Source organism: Stegodyphus dumicola, chromosome 2 (assembly GCF_044657685.1).
Source record: "Stegodyphus dumicola isolate Sdum_Otavi_A_Nest chromosome 2, ASM4465768v1".
Lineage (NCBI taxonomy): Eukaryota > Metazoa > Arthropoda > Arachnida > Araneae > Eresidae > Stegodyphus > Stegodyphus dumicola.
This window is the reverse complement of record NC_140769.1, coordinates 213,094,603-213,111,244: the sequence shown is the minus strand read 5'-3', so window position 1 is coordinate 213,111,244 and position 16,642 is coordinate 213,094,603. Positions and strand designations below refer to the sequence as shown.

Genomic DNA, 16,642 nt, shown 5'->3' with positions numbered 1-16,642 from the left:
AAATAATTCAGTGAAATACTTAAACCAGCTAATTTAATAAAAAAAATTCACACTTGTATTTTCGTACACTGAAAATTTTCTTATCCGTAATATAAAACACAGCACAAGAAATAAATATTTTGCAAAACAGACAATATATATATATATATATATATATATATATATTAATATTTAATAAGAATAAATCTTATTATGCAAATTTGAAAGGTAGTTCTGAATATTTTTTAATTGGCTGTTACATTGGCGAATGGCAACTGTGTGATGAAATGACTTGAAAAAGTGGTGGCGCTGTCTGTTACAAAAGTAATAACTAAGTACCAAAATTCGCCACATCGCAAGTCACGACAATACCCCTTTCCTGGCTCCCGGCCACTTTATAGTTGAGAAAAACGGGTCATAGCAGTACAGCAGTAAAGTCGCTGAACGCTGGTAGTTTGACCTGGACTCAATTTTGGGCGAACGGGCTGGCTGCATCGGCGTTATCGTCTTTTCCCCCATACATAACGTGGGTATGAGTCAGTTTTCCTTAGACATTTCTCCAGGAAAGTATCACTGCCCTTACTGAGGTAGTGTGCTATGCCGTAATCAAATAAACCAAGCCAAAAATGTGAAGAAAACGACGAAACTGCGATGCAGCTAGGATATGAACCCTGTTCGAACTACCTGTTTTCACCTATTTTTCCGCTTTGCCTCTGGTGAGCTAAATACAATTTGAAATGAATTGTATTAAGGAACTGGCAGAATTGAAGACTTTTAAGATTATATGACTGAATGTTGCTAAACATGATAGAAGCGGTAAAGCCATGTAAGAAATTATTTGACTTTATATGATATATCTCAAGATTTGTAAGCAATAAAAATAAACAATTCTCCCTGAATAAAACAAAAATCGGCTGCGTTTTCTTTCGATCTAGTTCCTTTCCAGTTTGTAGAATTAAGAACTAAATTACGTTTAGACTTTTTAAAGGTTCATGTCGTAACAAGCAAACCTTTTCTTTATGTTTGAACGTAAAGAGCTCTTTGTCCCCGCTAAGGTCTTTGAAATATTAAATTATAAACTGTTAGCTAAAAGTTGATTACGTTCGATTAGTAATTTACTTAAATAAGTGATTAGACAGAAATTATAATTATTTAATCGTCCATGTATGAACTTTTTAAAAGTCGCACAACATATTAAGCAGCAAGTTTTCTGTTTATGCTTCAACCTAAGACAGACAGAAGTCTTTCTTCCCGCAGGGTGTTGATTTTGATTGATGTATTGAGATTACGGTAAAGCACACTAGAGCTATCTGTCTAAGGAAAGGGATGCCTTTGTGGAGGTCTTTCTAAGGGAAACTGGCTCGTATACACATTACACGTGCGGAAAACCACGAGAATGTGCATGCAGCTAGAGGATTCGAACCTCGCCCGAACTGCCAGTGTTCAGCAACTTTTACCGCTCGGCCGCTAGTGGGCCTCTCCTCGCAGGTCGAAAGATCAAGCTTAGAGCGAACAAAGGGAAATTCTGTGTGAGAGAAAGCTAATTGTGCAGCATTTTAATACAGAATTTTTTAAAGACCAGATAAAATACTGCATTAAAAAAATGTTTGATTGGAATGTATTAATTTCTTCTCATTCAAGGCGATTACACTTAATTAACCATTCACTTTTTGTTGGGAATTAACAGAAATATTTCGAAAACTAGATCATTTGGGATACGGTTTATATGCTTTCACTATAAAGAATCAAATTGGAAAAAGGTTAAAAAGTCGCGAAGAAAAGTCTCTTTTCTGTGTTATAAGGGCAAAAAAATATCTTTTACTTATATATGCTATTAAAGAAGTGTGTGTCTTAATACAGTGTAAATTGATGGTTTAAAATTCATTTTATCTGGTAGTATCATTTAACTTTTACAGTGAGTGTTATTTTATCCTACGAGTATCACCCATAAGGAAGGTTTCTTTCTAGCAAGTTGTAAAAAAAGTCGATTGCAAAATTTGTGTCGTATTTTTAACTGCCTACCTTCAAAGTGAAAATCTGATCTTTTGCTTTTGTTTATTATTTGAAAGAAAATTACTAAGTAGTAGCATTATTTTCAAATAATAATTGTGAGGGAAAAAATCAAATAAATATAAATAAAAAAATTTTTGAAAGCATTCAGATTTTACATTACGCCCAAAGGGGCGCTTTTTTAACATTTTGTATGTTACCTTTACTTATTAAATATCATGTTCTTCGCATTTAAACCATAAAATTCAGTTCGTCAGCAATATTGCAAAATAATGTTAAACGGGGCATAGCTTTAGAATTTCCAATACACAGTCTCGCGCTCTGGAGATAAAAATGATTTTTCCTTACAGTCTTGCCGTTGTTCGCTTTGAAATCGTGGAGTTTGTTAATAAAAAATTTGTTAAAGTTTTACAAAATATAAAATCGAGAATTAAACAAATTCTAAATTTCGGCTTCCAAATGCCCATATTTGGGTGGAAATGTTCAGTATTCAAAGTTTGATGACTCTAGGTATTGTTGTTTTATCACAATGCGAGAAACATACAGGGGTTGGACAAAAATATGGAAACACCTTTAAAAAAACATGTTTCTTTGCTTAATATGAGGTAGGAAACCCGTTGGCATCCAAAACAGCTTGCAGTCTTCTCGGAATGGATAAATACAGTTCCTGTTTGTTTGCCAAGGGAATATTATACCATTCTTCCTGCAAAACGGTGGCAAGTTCAGATAACGATGTTGGCGGTGGATAACGAGAACGCACTTTCCGTTCCAATGTAGACCACAAAGGTTCGATAATATTCAGGTCTGGTGACTGTGGTGGCCAGGGGAGATGGGACAACTCATCCTCGTGCTCAGAAAACCAGTCCTGGACAATGTGAGCTGTGTGAACAGGGGCTTTGTCATCTTGGAAGACACCATCACCATCGGGGAACAAAGTTTGTACCATGGGATGAACTTGATCGGCCAAAATGTTCACATAAGTCTTGGCAGTCATGTGCTCTGACACAGTTATCATGGGGCTAGCAGAGAACCACGATATGGCTGCCCAAACCATAACAGAACCCCTGCCATGTTTCACTCTTGGCAACAAGCAGTCTGTATTATAGGCTTGAGATGGCGTTCTTCAGACGTAAACTCGGCCAGAAGTGGGAAACAATGTGAAAGAAGACTCGTCAGACCATATTACTCGCTTCCACTGCTCTGTAGTCCAGGCTTTATGACTTAAACACCACCTTTTCCTGTTACGGGCATTAGCATCACTGATGAGTGGCTTCTCAATTGCAGCACGGTCAGCAATTCCCTGTTTATGAAGCTCCCTTCTAATTGTTTTGGTACTCACAGGGTTTAATAACACAACATTCATTCAGGCAGTAACTTTTGCAGCTGTGGTCTTCTTATTTTTCGTCACAATTGCCCTTAATGATCGTCTGTCACGATCACTCAGGACACACTTTCGTCCGCGCTGTGATTTAGCAGATGATGTTTTTCCGCTTTTCAAATATGCGGAATAAATCTTTGATACAGTACCTCTTGAAACACTAAACACCTCGGCTACCTTGCTTACGGAAGCACCTACCATACGTGCTCCAACACTTTGCCCACGTTCGAAGTCTCTTAACTCTGACATAATGCAATGACAACCTCACATAACTGTACTCCGACAACAACTGAACTGTTTACCACATTTACGAAGTTGTATAGGTGGCGTCAGTAGTCAAAAATGCCAGCGCCACCTACATATTTCATTAAAATCAATCTTTCTTTTCAAACGTGCATTTCACAAGGTGTTTCCATATTTTTGTCCATCCACTGTACATAACATTCATGCAGACTCTTCATTAAATATAACACAACGGGGCTCTAATATTCGGCGGCAACAATTTAAAAAGTGAACCGACATTTATAGTGAGCCAACGTAGAATGCTGAAACGAAATTAATAGTCCTTCTGGGCAAATCGCCTCTTTGGAAAAATAAAAATGCAATTTATTACAATGATGGGAACGAAAAGCGGAATATTGGGACATTAATTTATTCAGAAATGCTTATAAGGTATTTCTCCCACTTCCCTAGCGTGCCTTCGTGGTGTAATGGTAGTACGCTGGGCCGGTATTCCAGAGGTCCGTGGTTCGATTCCAAGTGAAGGCGGTTGCATATTTTTCATCTTTTCTGCTTCTAATTAACCTAATGACTCTACAAGTGACACCCAAATTAAAAGGGTTGTGGATGAAGATTCTCCACACCCAGGATTTGGCGACTAGGTCCCCTAAAACCCTAGTCACCCTTTCAAAAAGGGGAGTATATAATGTATTTCTCCCACTTTCCTAGCGTTCTTCGGGTGTAGTGGTTCTGCACGTTGGGCCGGTATTCCAGAGGTCCGTGGTTCGATTCCCGGCGAAGGCGGTTGTTAATTTTTCATCTCTCTGGCTTCCAAAAAATCCTAATGATTCTACATGCTTTATTAATGTCGCTTTTAATTTAGATGATTTTGTAGAGTAAACCATTAGGCCAAATTTTGTCAAATGCGATGTCCAGGAAGCAGGCAACGAAACAAGATTTATTATTAAAAGCTTCTGCAATTTTTTTCTGCTAAAATTGAGAATTAGTTGTTGAATGTCCTTGACGAAAGCCGAATTGATTATTCTGAATGTTGGAGTGGGATCTGACCTTTCAGGTCAGGTCAGGTCATAACGTTATACTTCAAGTTTTGTACTAATAAAAGTACATTACTTGACCTGTTATATTATCCATTAAAGGCCTTAGAAATGTATTGGTGCTTGTCTCATAGGGATGCATGTAAGTAGTAAAATAGATTCCTGAATCACAGTGTTAATTCGAGATGTTGATTACAAAAGTGACATCTATGCCAGGGATGTAATTTCAATTTACTAACGTAAGTCAGAGGTGCTGGTCACGTGTGCTATTTCCGTGATGTTGATTGGCAGAGTCGAGAGATGCTCAAGATGACATATTTTGCTCTATATTAAAATAAATAATAGACTATTTACAAATCTGATGAATAGAATTGTATTCTAACATTATCAGTAAACTTAGAAAAATATCAGTATGATGATGCTGATGCATGATGATTAAAGAAAAATATAACTTGAGTATAGAGGTGTAGCTGCTAATCGGCCAATACAGTTGCAGATAAATAAGGTAATTCCTTCAATAAAAATTCATTCAAGGTTCAAAAGAATTGAAGTATAGCAAAAATCTTGAGTAAATACTGAATAATAAAATAATAAAATACGATGATGAGTATATACATATGTTACCAACGAACATTGTGATGAATTGTCCTTGGTCTTTTGTACGGCTGTTCTATAATGTAATCGTAATTGCCCATGTTTTTGACGAGATTTGAGGGATGATTTTCGATTTTATTGTAGAATTTATAGACGGTCTTTAGTATTTCTTCGTTAGTTGTGTTAATTTTCATATGTCTATGTAGGACTTCATTTCTTACGAACCACGGAGCACCCAGCATGGTTCTTATGATTTCATTTTGCAATGTTTGCAGAGGCTTTCTGTTCGTGCGTGCTGCTGCTGCCCACTGGCGAACCGTAAAGCATTACAGGACTTATGAGTTGTAAATAGATATTTTTTTTTGTATTTATGCTCAGTTTCGAGTGTCTATTGATTATTGAATATACACTCATAAAAGCTTGCATAGTTTTGGCTTTGGTAGCTTGTGGATGAATTTTAAAATTAAGTTTGGAATCTAGGTTAATGCCAAGATATTTGACTAAGTTATCTGTATTGACCGGTTGATTATTAATGTACAGATGATCGCATACAGGTCTTCTATTAGTGCGTTTGAAGATGATATTAGTACTTTCCTGTGAATTAATTTTAATCTTCCATTTTTGGAGTCAATCTTGGATATTATTAACAGCATTTTGCAATTTGTGTTGAGCATAGGTAAGGTTGATGGATGTAGAAAAGATAGCAGTACTATCAGCATACTGAGCTAACTCAGTACCTGGATAATTTGGGAAATCATTTATATAAATAATGTAAAGATAAGGAGCCAAATTTGCTCCCTGAGGGACGCCAGCATTAATTTTTCTTTTGTTTGAGTAGTCAGAGTTGATTCTAACTTGGAAGTATCTGTTTTGCAGATAATTGAAGATAATGATGATTAGAGCAGGAGGGAAATTGTAGGTAATAAGTTTGAATATAAGGCCAGTATGCCAAACTTTGTCAAATGCTTTTTCCACATCGAGGAAAAGAGCAGCTACTGTTTCCTTTTTATTAAAGGCTTCACCGATCTTTTCAACGATGCGGGAGACTTGGTGAGTGGTGGAGTAATTTTTCCTGAAGCCAAACTGATAAGGAGAAATTATGCTATTATCTTGAGCATATTGTTGCAATCTTTTTTGAATGATTTTTTCAAATAATTTGGAAATAGTAGGTAAAAGAGAAAATGGTGTAACTTGTGGTTAATTTTTTGTCCTTTCCAGGTTTTTTAATGACAATAATAGTAGCAATTTTCCAGACATTAGGGATGTAATTATTCCTCAGGCTGTCATTGAATAAGTTGACAAGAAAGATCATAGCTTTTTTAGGAAGATTCTGTATGGCAGTATTTGAAATTTTGTCATAACCGCTGGCTTTTTTAGGATTTAAATGCTTAATCAGATAGAATACTTCAGAGGGAGTGTTAGGAGGATTAGCTGTGCTCCTATTGGAATTAATAAAGTTATGAACTTGTTCTTTAATGTTGTTGTCTTCCGGATGCGAAAAGTTATTTTTGAATTGTTCTTCATAGACATCTGCAAATTCATTGGCAATATCTACAGGATGATAAATAACTGTGTTGTTGTTCTCAATAGGTCCAATTTTCTGGTTGGTATTTCTTAGTTTTCTGGCTAATTTTCAAACAGAATGATCTGTATGAGATAAGTTTTCTACAGAGTCGTTCCAGCTGTCTTTTTTAAATTCAAAGATAGAATGATCTGTATGAGATAAGTTTTCTACAGAGTCGTTCCAGCTGTCTTTTTTAAATTCAAAGCATAATTTTTTGACTGTGTAGTCACATCTTTTATAATTATTATGATCTCTCTGGTCTCTAGTTCTCTGCCAGATCTTCCTTAATCTGTTCTTGTTTCTAATTTCTTCTACAATATTGATAGGAAGGGAGTAGTCTTTTTTGGATGAATTTCTAGTTGCTTTATTGATGGCATCCAGAATTTTATTGTTAAATTTAGTAGTTGCTTCTTCTATTAAGTCTGGAGTAGTCATTTTAGCTGCAGCAGAGATATTGTTGTATAAGATATTAAACTAGTATATTTAAAGTCAGTCGAGTTTACTTGAGTAGGCTGTGGGGGCATATAATGCTTAATATTATTCAAAATGAACATAATGGGATTATGATCAGAGTCCAGGTCTGTGATATTGATAAGGTCTGGAATTTGAGGGATATTGCAGGTAATAAGTATGTCTATAACATAAGAGATGTGGTTATTATTAGCCGAAATGTGTGTTGGCTCTGTGGTAGCTAGAATATTGATAGGAGAGTTTTGCATATAATTATACAATCTAACTCCATTACTGTTAGTAAGTCTGGAGTGCCATGCTGGGTGTTTGCAATTTAGATCACCTGCAATGATGATAGGGTATCCCAAGTTGGAGATATAGTCAATTTCGGCAGTATTGATAATTTTTTGAGGTGGTTTGTGCACTGAAACAATTAGATATGGAGTATAATTATTGCTTTAGATTAGGCAGGCACAAGCTTCTATTGTAGAAAAATTTGGCAGAAGATATTCAGTATGTTTGACTGAATTTTTTACAATGATAGCTGTACCTCCTCCACTTTTGTGCATTTTATCATTTCTATAGACTCCATAATTTGCAACTTTGAATTTTTTATTGGGCTTGAGATGTTTCATTGAGTAACATCATATCTAGGTTGTTTTCAAACAAAAATTTAGTATTTTGTAAATGCTGCCTTAGTAAACCATCACAATTGTAGAAAATTATCTTGGTGTAGTTTAGTCTATTAAAATTTGAATAATTTTGGAAATTGTTTGTATTAGTCATTATTGATATTTTTGTAGATCCTGAGTGCTTCAAATCCTACAGTCATTTTGTCAGTGACAAATTTAGCATTACAGAAGTCATCATAAAGATCATATATTGAAGCCATGAAAGCTATGAATTTGTCTAGGTTTTCCCCTGTACGTTCATGCCTGTTATTTATATTTTTTCTCGGGATTGTTCCTTTTTGGCATTAGAATTGGAATTTTTGATGGGATTTATTTTATTTTAAACTTCAGTTGCATATGAGTTAGTGTTTTCAGATTGGTTAGCAGTATCACGTGACCTGTCATAACTTTTTTGAGAGTTTTCTGAGGTAGCATTGCTTTGAATATTTTCCATTTCAGAATATTTAATATTTTTTTTATTTCTTCATTGTGGTTATCGTTACTATTTAGATTTCCTGGTCTGCGTGGGCAAGAGATAGAGGATGCTAGGTGCGGTCCCAGGCATAGGATACACTTTGCATTATAATTTTGGGTGCCCTTAAAAGAGCAGAGATGGGATCTGTGATTTTCAGCACATCTTACCAAGAACAGACACTATAGTACCATATGATTCCTGCCGCGCCTGAACACAGCGAGGTGTATTATGACACGCTCGCTGTGTATGATTGTATCGTTGACAGTTATAACACTGGGTAGGCCCAGGTTTAGATTTGTATTTAATAATGCGGACCCATAGTCTTATGATTTTTTCGAGGACTATGGGTCCGCATTATTAAATACAAATCTAAACCTGGGCCTACCCAGCGGTACAACTGTCAACGATACAATCATAGTGATAATTTTTCGCGTTTTCACTCTTCTGATTTAAAGCATAGTTGCTGCAGTGGACGATTTTTCACCAAATATAAACAAATATTTCACTTCTTTTCTCATGATTCACTCTTCCACACATGCAGATGCAACTTTTAAGTAATTTAAGGGGCGTTTTTTTAACATTTTGTGTGTTGCCTTTATTTATTAAATATCGTGTTCTTCGCACTTAAACCATAAAATTCAGTTCAACAGCAATATCCAAAATAATTTTAAAATCAGCATATTTTTAGAATTTCCAAAACACAGTCTCGTGTGCTGGAGTGTTTCTTTTTTCTTTTTCTTTTTTTTTTTTGTTTTGTTGTTGTTGCCAATTCTCGCTTTGAAATCGTTGAGTTTCTTAATCAAAAAACTCATAAATGTTTTACAAAATATGAAACAGATAATAAAGCAAATTCCAGATTCCCAATTTGGGCTTCCAGTTGCCTATATTCGGATGGAGACGTGCGTTATTCAAAATTGGATGGCACTACGTACCGTTGTTTTATCACAATGCGAGAAACAAGCATACATTTATGCAGATTCTTCACTATTTAATTTCTTTAAATATAATACAGGGCTCTAATATTTGGTGGGAACAATATAAAAAGTGATTCGCCGTTTATAGTGAATAAACGCAAAATATAAAAACGAAACTAACAACCCTTCTTGGCTAACGCCCTTTGGGCTAAAAATGTGTTTATCTGTAGGAATAAGCGCGTTTGAATAGAGTAAGTAAAAAAAAAAAATAAAAAAAAAGTTCAGATTTTAATGATTGCCCAGATGAACTATTTTAAAGTTAATATTTTTTAACAGTAGGAATTATCGATCGAGATGTCCATGGATAACATGGGGACGTTATGTATCTTCTCTATATTTAAAAAATGACAAGGTGTGGAAAGTAATTCTATAAAAGTACTGAATGTTTTTTATTATATATATCATGAACGAAATATGCTTATTTTTTTAAATAAGTCGGATTAAAAAGGGAGGAAAATAATATTTCTCTTAAACAGTTTAGTTTGTTCATGAATAATAGATAGATTAAATATGAAATAAGAATGTCACGTTTGCGAACGGGAACAGACTCGAAATAAATAGAAACGACGCAAAATCTCTTTTCGAGACCAATAGCCCTTTTAAGTAAAAAAAGAGAAAGGTAACTGGGTACAGGACATTTAGTAATTAAAAATTCAACTATTATTAAAAAAATGTTTTTTGTAGGTAATACTGTATTAAATCTTTTACGATGAAATTGATAAAACTAATAAAGGATGAAATTAAATAAAACTAATAAAGGAATTAGTTATTTTGTGTATTTAAGTATTTTGTTTATTTTATTTATTTTATCGTTGGAAAATTAAAGTTAAAAATGTCTTGGAACATTGCGGTAATAGGTATGAGAAAGAACCAGTTCTGATAGGCTTTTCTTGTAAAACAGCTGGAAGAATTTTAAACTTTTGAAAATATAAGGTTCTAGTTTTTCTTTGTTAAAATGCGTCGAAAAAATTCTGAGATATTTTTTTGACGAGAGAAAATATACAACTTGCTTTTTATAATCGTGGAAAATTGAAGAGAAAAATAAGTGTAAAGTAAACGTGCATGAAATCTATTAATTCAAAATATTTACTTCGAAATACAGCAGAAATTTTTTTTAAAAAAATAAATTGCGAACAAAGCGTCTAAGGCATTTCAATAGCCGTGGAAGCTGGATCATTAAAAATAATATTAGTAATCTTTTAAAACGATAGCAGTTAAACTGAACGAATATTTAGAAAATCTGCTAATTAAGAAACCGTTGGGCCTATTTTAAGAAAAAATAATTTTCATGACCAAATAACTTGAAATAACCATTTCTCGTTGAAGCGAATTGAAAGGCAAATTTACACTTCGTTAAGATGTTTTGAAAACCTTCAAGGTTCTTCGTATTCAGTCAAATTGTAGGATTTTATGGTAAAATTAACCGGTTATGATTTGAAATTTTACTATTAATCTTTATCAAAATGAAACTTGATGATTATTTAAGTTGATGTTTTGAATGTTTCAGAATTAGAGCTCGCTTACAGTTACATATTATCGCCAGCTCTGCCAGAATTTAATCCGGCTTTAGATATTTTGCTAGCCGACTTTTGAAAAAGCGCGCCGTTATTTACTTAAGTAAACTATTTTGTGTGTAGTATCAGCCTTCTTTACTTGAATTTAAACGCTCAGTTCTATGTTATTTTAAGTACCGGAGGTGGTAGAGTTTCATCTGTACACAAGCAGTGCCTCCTGTTAATTTCAACAGTTCAATAAAAATGTTATTGCCTTAAAAAAAAAAAAAAAAAAAAAAAAAACTTTAAAAAAGACCTTTTTAAGAAACCTTAAAAAAATTTCTGTCATTTGAATTCAAGCTGGAGCGATAACTTATTGTCATTATAATAGGATCTGGGATAGGTCTTACAAGTTTGTTATTGTCTTACAAGTGAAGCTTTTCACATTGAGTTAACATAAGCTTCAATGTAAGTAAAACCCTATGATATTTGTAGGTAAAAATGAAGTCAGCATTTTTGGGAGTGATAGAAATCGAATGGTGTGAGGTATGGAAAAAAAACCCCATATTGAACTTCAAATGAAAATTTTACATTTATAAGGTATTTCTCCCGCCTTCCTAGCGTGCCTTCGTGGTGTAGTGGTTCTGCACGCTGGGCCGGTATTCCAGACGTCTGTGGTTCGATTCCCGGCGAAGGCATTGCTCATTTTTCATCTTGCCTGCTTCCAAAAATGCCTAATGTTTCTACAGTGGCGCCGGAACTAAAAGGGTGTTGGATGAGGATTCTCCACACCCAGGATTTGGCGATTGGGCCCTCCAAAAACCCCAGTCGCCCTTAAAAAGGGAGTGTATAAGGTATTTCTCCCAGCTTCCTAGCTTGCCTTCGTGGTGTAGTGGTTCTGCACGCTGGGCCGGTATTCCAGAGGTCCTGGTTTGATTCCCGGCGAAGGCGATTGCTCATTTTTTATCTCTCCGGCTTCCAAGAAATACCTAATGTCTCTACAGGTTAGGTTATAAATATGGTAAAGCGCACTTGTCCAAGGGGAGAGATGCCTTCATTGAGGATATTGTAAGGTAAACTGGCTCGATATGCGCATGGAGTTCAGGATTTACGCCAGCAAAATGCTCTATCTACCGATTAAAAAGAGTCCTGTACCACCTTAGCGCGCGATTTCCGCGAGCGTATTCTATTATAAAATTTGCTTATTTTGGTCCCTTTGTACACTGCGCAAATAAATAAATAAATAAAAATACAAGGACAATTCTAAATCTCCCATTCTACTGGGCCTATTGACGAAATTCAAACTGTATTTTTCATGTCTCGAAAGTGCGACTTATGATATATATTAGATAGAAATGGGAGCTTTAGAACTGTCTCTTTTTTTTTTCCCAGTGTACATATTTATTTTACTCCCTTTTTACCAGGAATACATACCATATTCCCGCGCATAACAGGCACCTTTAATTTCAAATTGCATTTTTTAATTTTTAGGTATATTCGCTGCATAACGGTGTAGAGTTCTTGGGATTTTTGAAGGAGACATGAAAAATGAGCAGTGCCCTCTCCCGGAGACGTAGCTAAGGTTTTGAGCGCTCGGGGACAACTGAAGATTTTGCGCCCATTTCTGTGTGCAAGAATGGAAAACATTTCATTTTAAAATTCGGTAACATCAATTTGGCGCTCCCTCGTTGCTGCGCCCGGTGACAGATGTCTCCCGCCACTGCCGTCGCCGGGACTCGAACCTGGACCTCTAGATTACGCACCCAGTTGCTAATATACTTCATACTACAAAAGGAAAAAAAAAAATGACATCGTATGTTAATTAGCACAAGACACAAAATGTGTTCTAAACCAATGTTTCTCAACCGCCGGTCCGCAAAAAAATATTTGCCGTCCGCGAAATATCCAGCTATGTGTCCAAAAATTGAGCCAATGGGTCAAATTATTAAACTTACCGGTCCGCTAGAACGTACCGAAATATTTTACCGGTCTTTGGAGTAAATCTAGTAGAGAAACACTGTTCTAAACTACAGATAGATATTATTTTTATTATCTTTTTACTTCTGCAAATAAATCTTTCCTTCTACGTAAATTAGGTTTAGAAATTCGATGAATTTGAACAGGCTAGTCTATTGAACATGAAATTAATGGTATATGTCTTTAAACAAATTTTATTCAGCGAAATTTTCTGCAAAAATTTGCATTAAGATCATGTTTATTATATTCATACAAGTGTTTGTGGCTGTAATATCCCAGCTTTACTTCTTGAAAATCGTTAATCGCTCTTTACAATTCAGATGATTTTTTTTTTCATTTAATTCGCATTTTAGAAAAGTTAATTTTTTAAGAGAAGAACTCGGTCTATCTCAAATAATTTATGATAGAAATCTAAACTATAATCACATAACTGAAAACTATTACAAAAAAAAAAAAAAAATTCCAGCGCACGAGACTGTCTATCGGAAATTCCAACAATATGCTCTTTAAAACATTTTGTGATACTGCTATTGAACAGATTTTTATGGTTTAAGTAAGAACATGATATTTAATAAAGAATAAAGGTAACACACAAAACGTTAAAAAACGCCCCTCTGGACGTAATATAAAAATCTGTTTTTTTTTTTTTTTTTTTTTTTTTTTTGAGCCCAAATGGCGTTAGCCCAGAAGGGCTATTAATTTCGTTTGGCATTTTGCGTCGAAAACTTTAAATGTTCGTTTGACTTTTCAAATTTTTGGCACCAAATATTATCACCCTGCGTTACATTTAAATAAATTATATAATAAAGAATTTACATAAATGTGTGTATGTTTCTCGCTCTGTCTTCAAACAACGGTACCTAGAGCCATCTAATTTTGAATAACGTAATCCTCCCTCGAATATGGGCATCTAGAAGCCCTAATTTGGGATTTAAAATTCATTTTATTATCGATTTCATATTTTACAACACTTTAACGAATTTTTGATTAATAACTGAACGATTTCAAAGCGAGCAATGGCAACACTATAGGGAGAGAGAGGGGGGAGCACTTTCATCTCCAGCGCGCGAGACTGTGTATCGGAAATTCTAAAGATATGCTCATTTTAAAATTATTTTGCGTTATTGTTGTTGAATTTATGGTTTAAGTGCGAAGAAAATTTATTTAATAAATAACGGTGACACACAAAACTTTAAAAAAGCGCACCTTAGGGCGTAATGTAAAATCTAAAAGCTTTCAGATTTGTAATTAAAAAAAACATCTTTTTTCCCATAAATATTTTTGTTTGCCTGATTCCTAGAAATAAAATCAGGAGTAATAATCACTCTTACTTGGAAATTCTGTTTTCCTTTTACGAAATCGTTTACATTTATCTTATCTAAAAACAATAAATTGTAATTTAAAAAGTTAAACGTTATTGATGCTACAGATTTTCAAATAGTTTTATAAGGTAAAAGCTCCGTTAAAAAGGATGATGTCAAGCAGAATGTAATTGTTTAGTTCATTAAAATCACCGCACTTAGCGTTATTTATTCTCAAGAACTAATAAATTTAGAAAATATTTTAGGAATATAATGATAACAAATTGCCAAATCAGACTGGAGTGAAAAACAAAAAAAAAGTTCTAGAAATACAATTTTGGAACACGTTGTTTATGTTCAGAGGCTATATTCTCTCGTCAATGTATAAGGCTTAAATGCTTCTGATGAAGTAAAACATGTTAGAGTATTAATAATAAAATACTGTGTAAGAATTTTTTGCAAGCCCTTTTTACTTCCTTGTACGAAGTAAAAAGGAAGTATTGTAATCGCGAAAAGTTTCAGGCAGCATATTTCAACGAAAATATCCATTTTGACCGCTATCGAATGCAATTTAACGATGTTTTTGCGCGATATCTGTACGTGAGGACAGAATAAAATACTCTTTTCCTTCAAAAAAATTATAAAACTGCTTTAAAATTAATTCTGAAGAGAATTTTTCGTCGCGTCTGTACGAACGTATGTACGTACGTGCATGCGTACGTACGTATCTCGCATAACTCAAAAACGAGTAGCCTCAGAACGTTGAAATCTTGTATATAGGACTGCTATAACATTTAGATGTGCACCTCGTATTTTGGTGCAATCGGCCGCACCAAACGTATATTTATATATATATCCACTATGTTACCCGGCTCAGTAATCTCAGTTTCTTTACTCTTATATGTTTGTAAATTGTACATTTTTTGCTTTAAAAATAATTGAATTATGTTGTTTTTATCTTCCGGTTAAGGATTTTATGCCTTTAGTAAATCTGTGTGCAATATTTTTAGAATTATCAGCAATTTTAAAGTTATTTAATTGCCGCTAAGCTTTTTTTAATGGCGGCCATTTGATGTTTACATTTGAAACAGGAGACTAGTGGATTTGTTGCCAATCTAGAGAAACTTAGCTTCGCAACAACAAAGATAACGCCTTCATTTATTATTTAAATCATGCTTAATCCTTTCTGGAATTTTTTCGAGGAAATAAGCGTTTAAAATTTACTTCGTAATTTTTAATATAGATATTTTGAGTTTTTATGTATTTTTGCCTTCTCGCGAAGTGAGAACTGAATTAATTAAATGAGAAACACTCAATCGTCTGTGAAAAACTATTTCTTTTTTTTTTTTTTTTTTTGCTTAATTTCTTTTATACATCATTCTAGCTTTATTATAGTATTTGAATAGAACATGTGGCAACGATTAGATAATTCTATTCTTTAAATGATATAAATTTTGTGCATTATGAGTTATAATATGAACGAAATATATGAGTTAACTGTTATGTAATTATTGGATTATATAACAGTTAACTTAGTTTCCGTTATAAAATTATTATATAAGTTAACTGTTATATAATTATTAATACTGTTAAGTGAACCTAGCGCCAGAGTGTCGCTATGGTAAACAAATACTAGAGTTAATTTTAAAGAATGCATTTATTCTATTGTGGTTTATGCGCTGTCGGCGAAGTAGATTTAATTCAATCCAATAAGTTTAAATGAAATGCAAGAAAAAATGCGTATAATTTAATATTCCAATACAAGGAAGTCATGGTGTACACATCAGATTTTTAATTCCGTAAGAAAGAGAGACTGTAATAAAAAATTCAGATTTTACATTACGGCCACACAGCCGTTTTTTTTTAACGTTTTGTGTGTTACCTTTATTTATTAAATATCATATTCTTCGCACTTAACCATAAAATTCAATTCAACGGCACTATCGCAAAATAATTTTTAAAATGAGCCTATCTTTAGAATTTCCGATATACAGTCTCGCGCGCTGGAGACAATTAGCCCATAGGGGCTTTGTCCCTGAAGAACTGTTGTTTTCGCTTTGCGATTTTGCGTTGGATCACTATAAATGTCCGTTTCACTTTTCAAACTGTTGCCACCAAATGTTAGAGACCTGCATTATATTTGAAGAAATTAAATAATGAAGAATCTGCATAAATATAAGTATGTTTTTCGCATTGTGATAAAACAACGAGACCTAGGGCCATCCAGTTTTGAATGACGTAATCCTACTGCGAATATGGACATCTGAAAGCCCAGATTTGAAATTTGTTTCATTATCGATTTCATATTTTGTAAAACTTTTACGAATTTGATTAACAAACTCTACGATTTGAAAGCGAGCAATGGCAACGTTGTACAGGGAAAGAAAAAAAAAAAAAAAAAAAAAAAATATATATATATATATATATATATATATATATATACACACACAGTAAGACCCCGCTTAACGCTGTTTCGTTTAGCGCTGTTTCGGTTTAGCGCTC

General features: G+C 34.0%; 1 protein-coding gene and 1 long non-coding RNA gene across 5 annotated transcripts in view; one reads left to right on the top strand and one right to left on the bottom strand.

Moving 5' to 3' along the window:
- LOC146998836 (uncharacterized) overlaps positions 1-16,642 on the top strand; it is a 215,673-nt gene that overhangs the window by 27,567 nt on the left and 171,464 nt on the right. The gene's annotated exons all lie outside the window — the stretch shown is intronic.
- The window catches only part of LOC146998837 (uncharacterized), a 101,949-nt gene that overhangs the window by 17,530 nt on the left and 67,777 nt on the right, over positions 1-16,642 (bottom strand). The gene's annotated exons all lie outside the window — the stretch shown is intronic.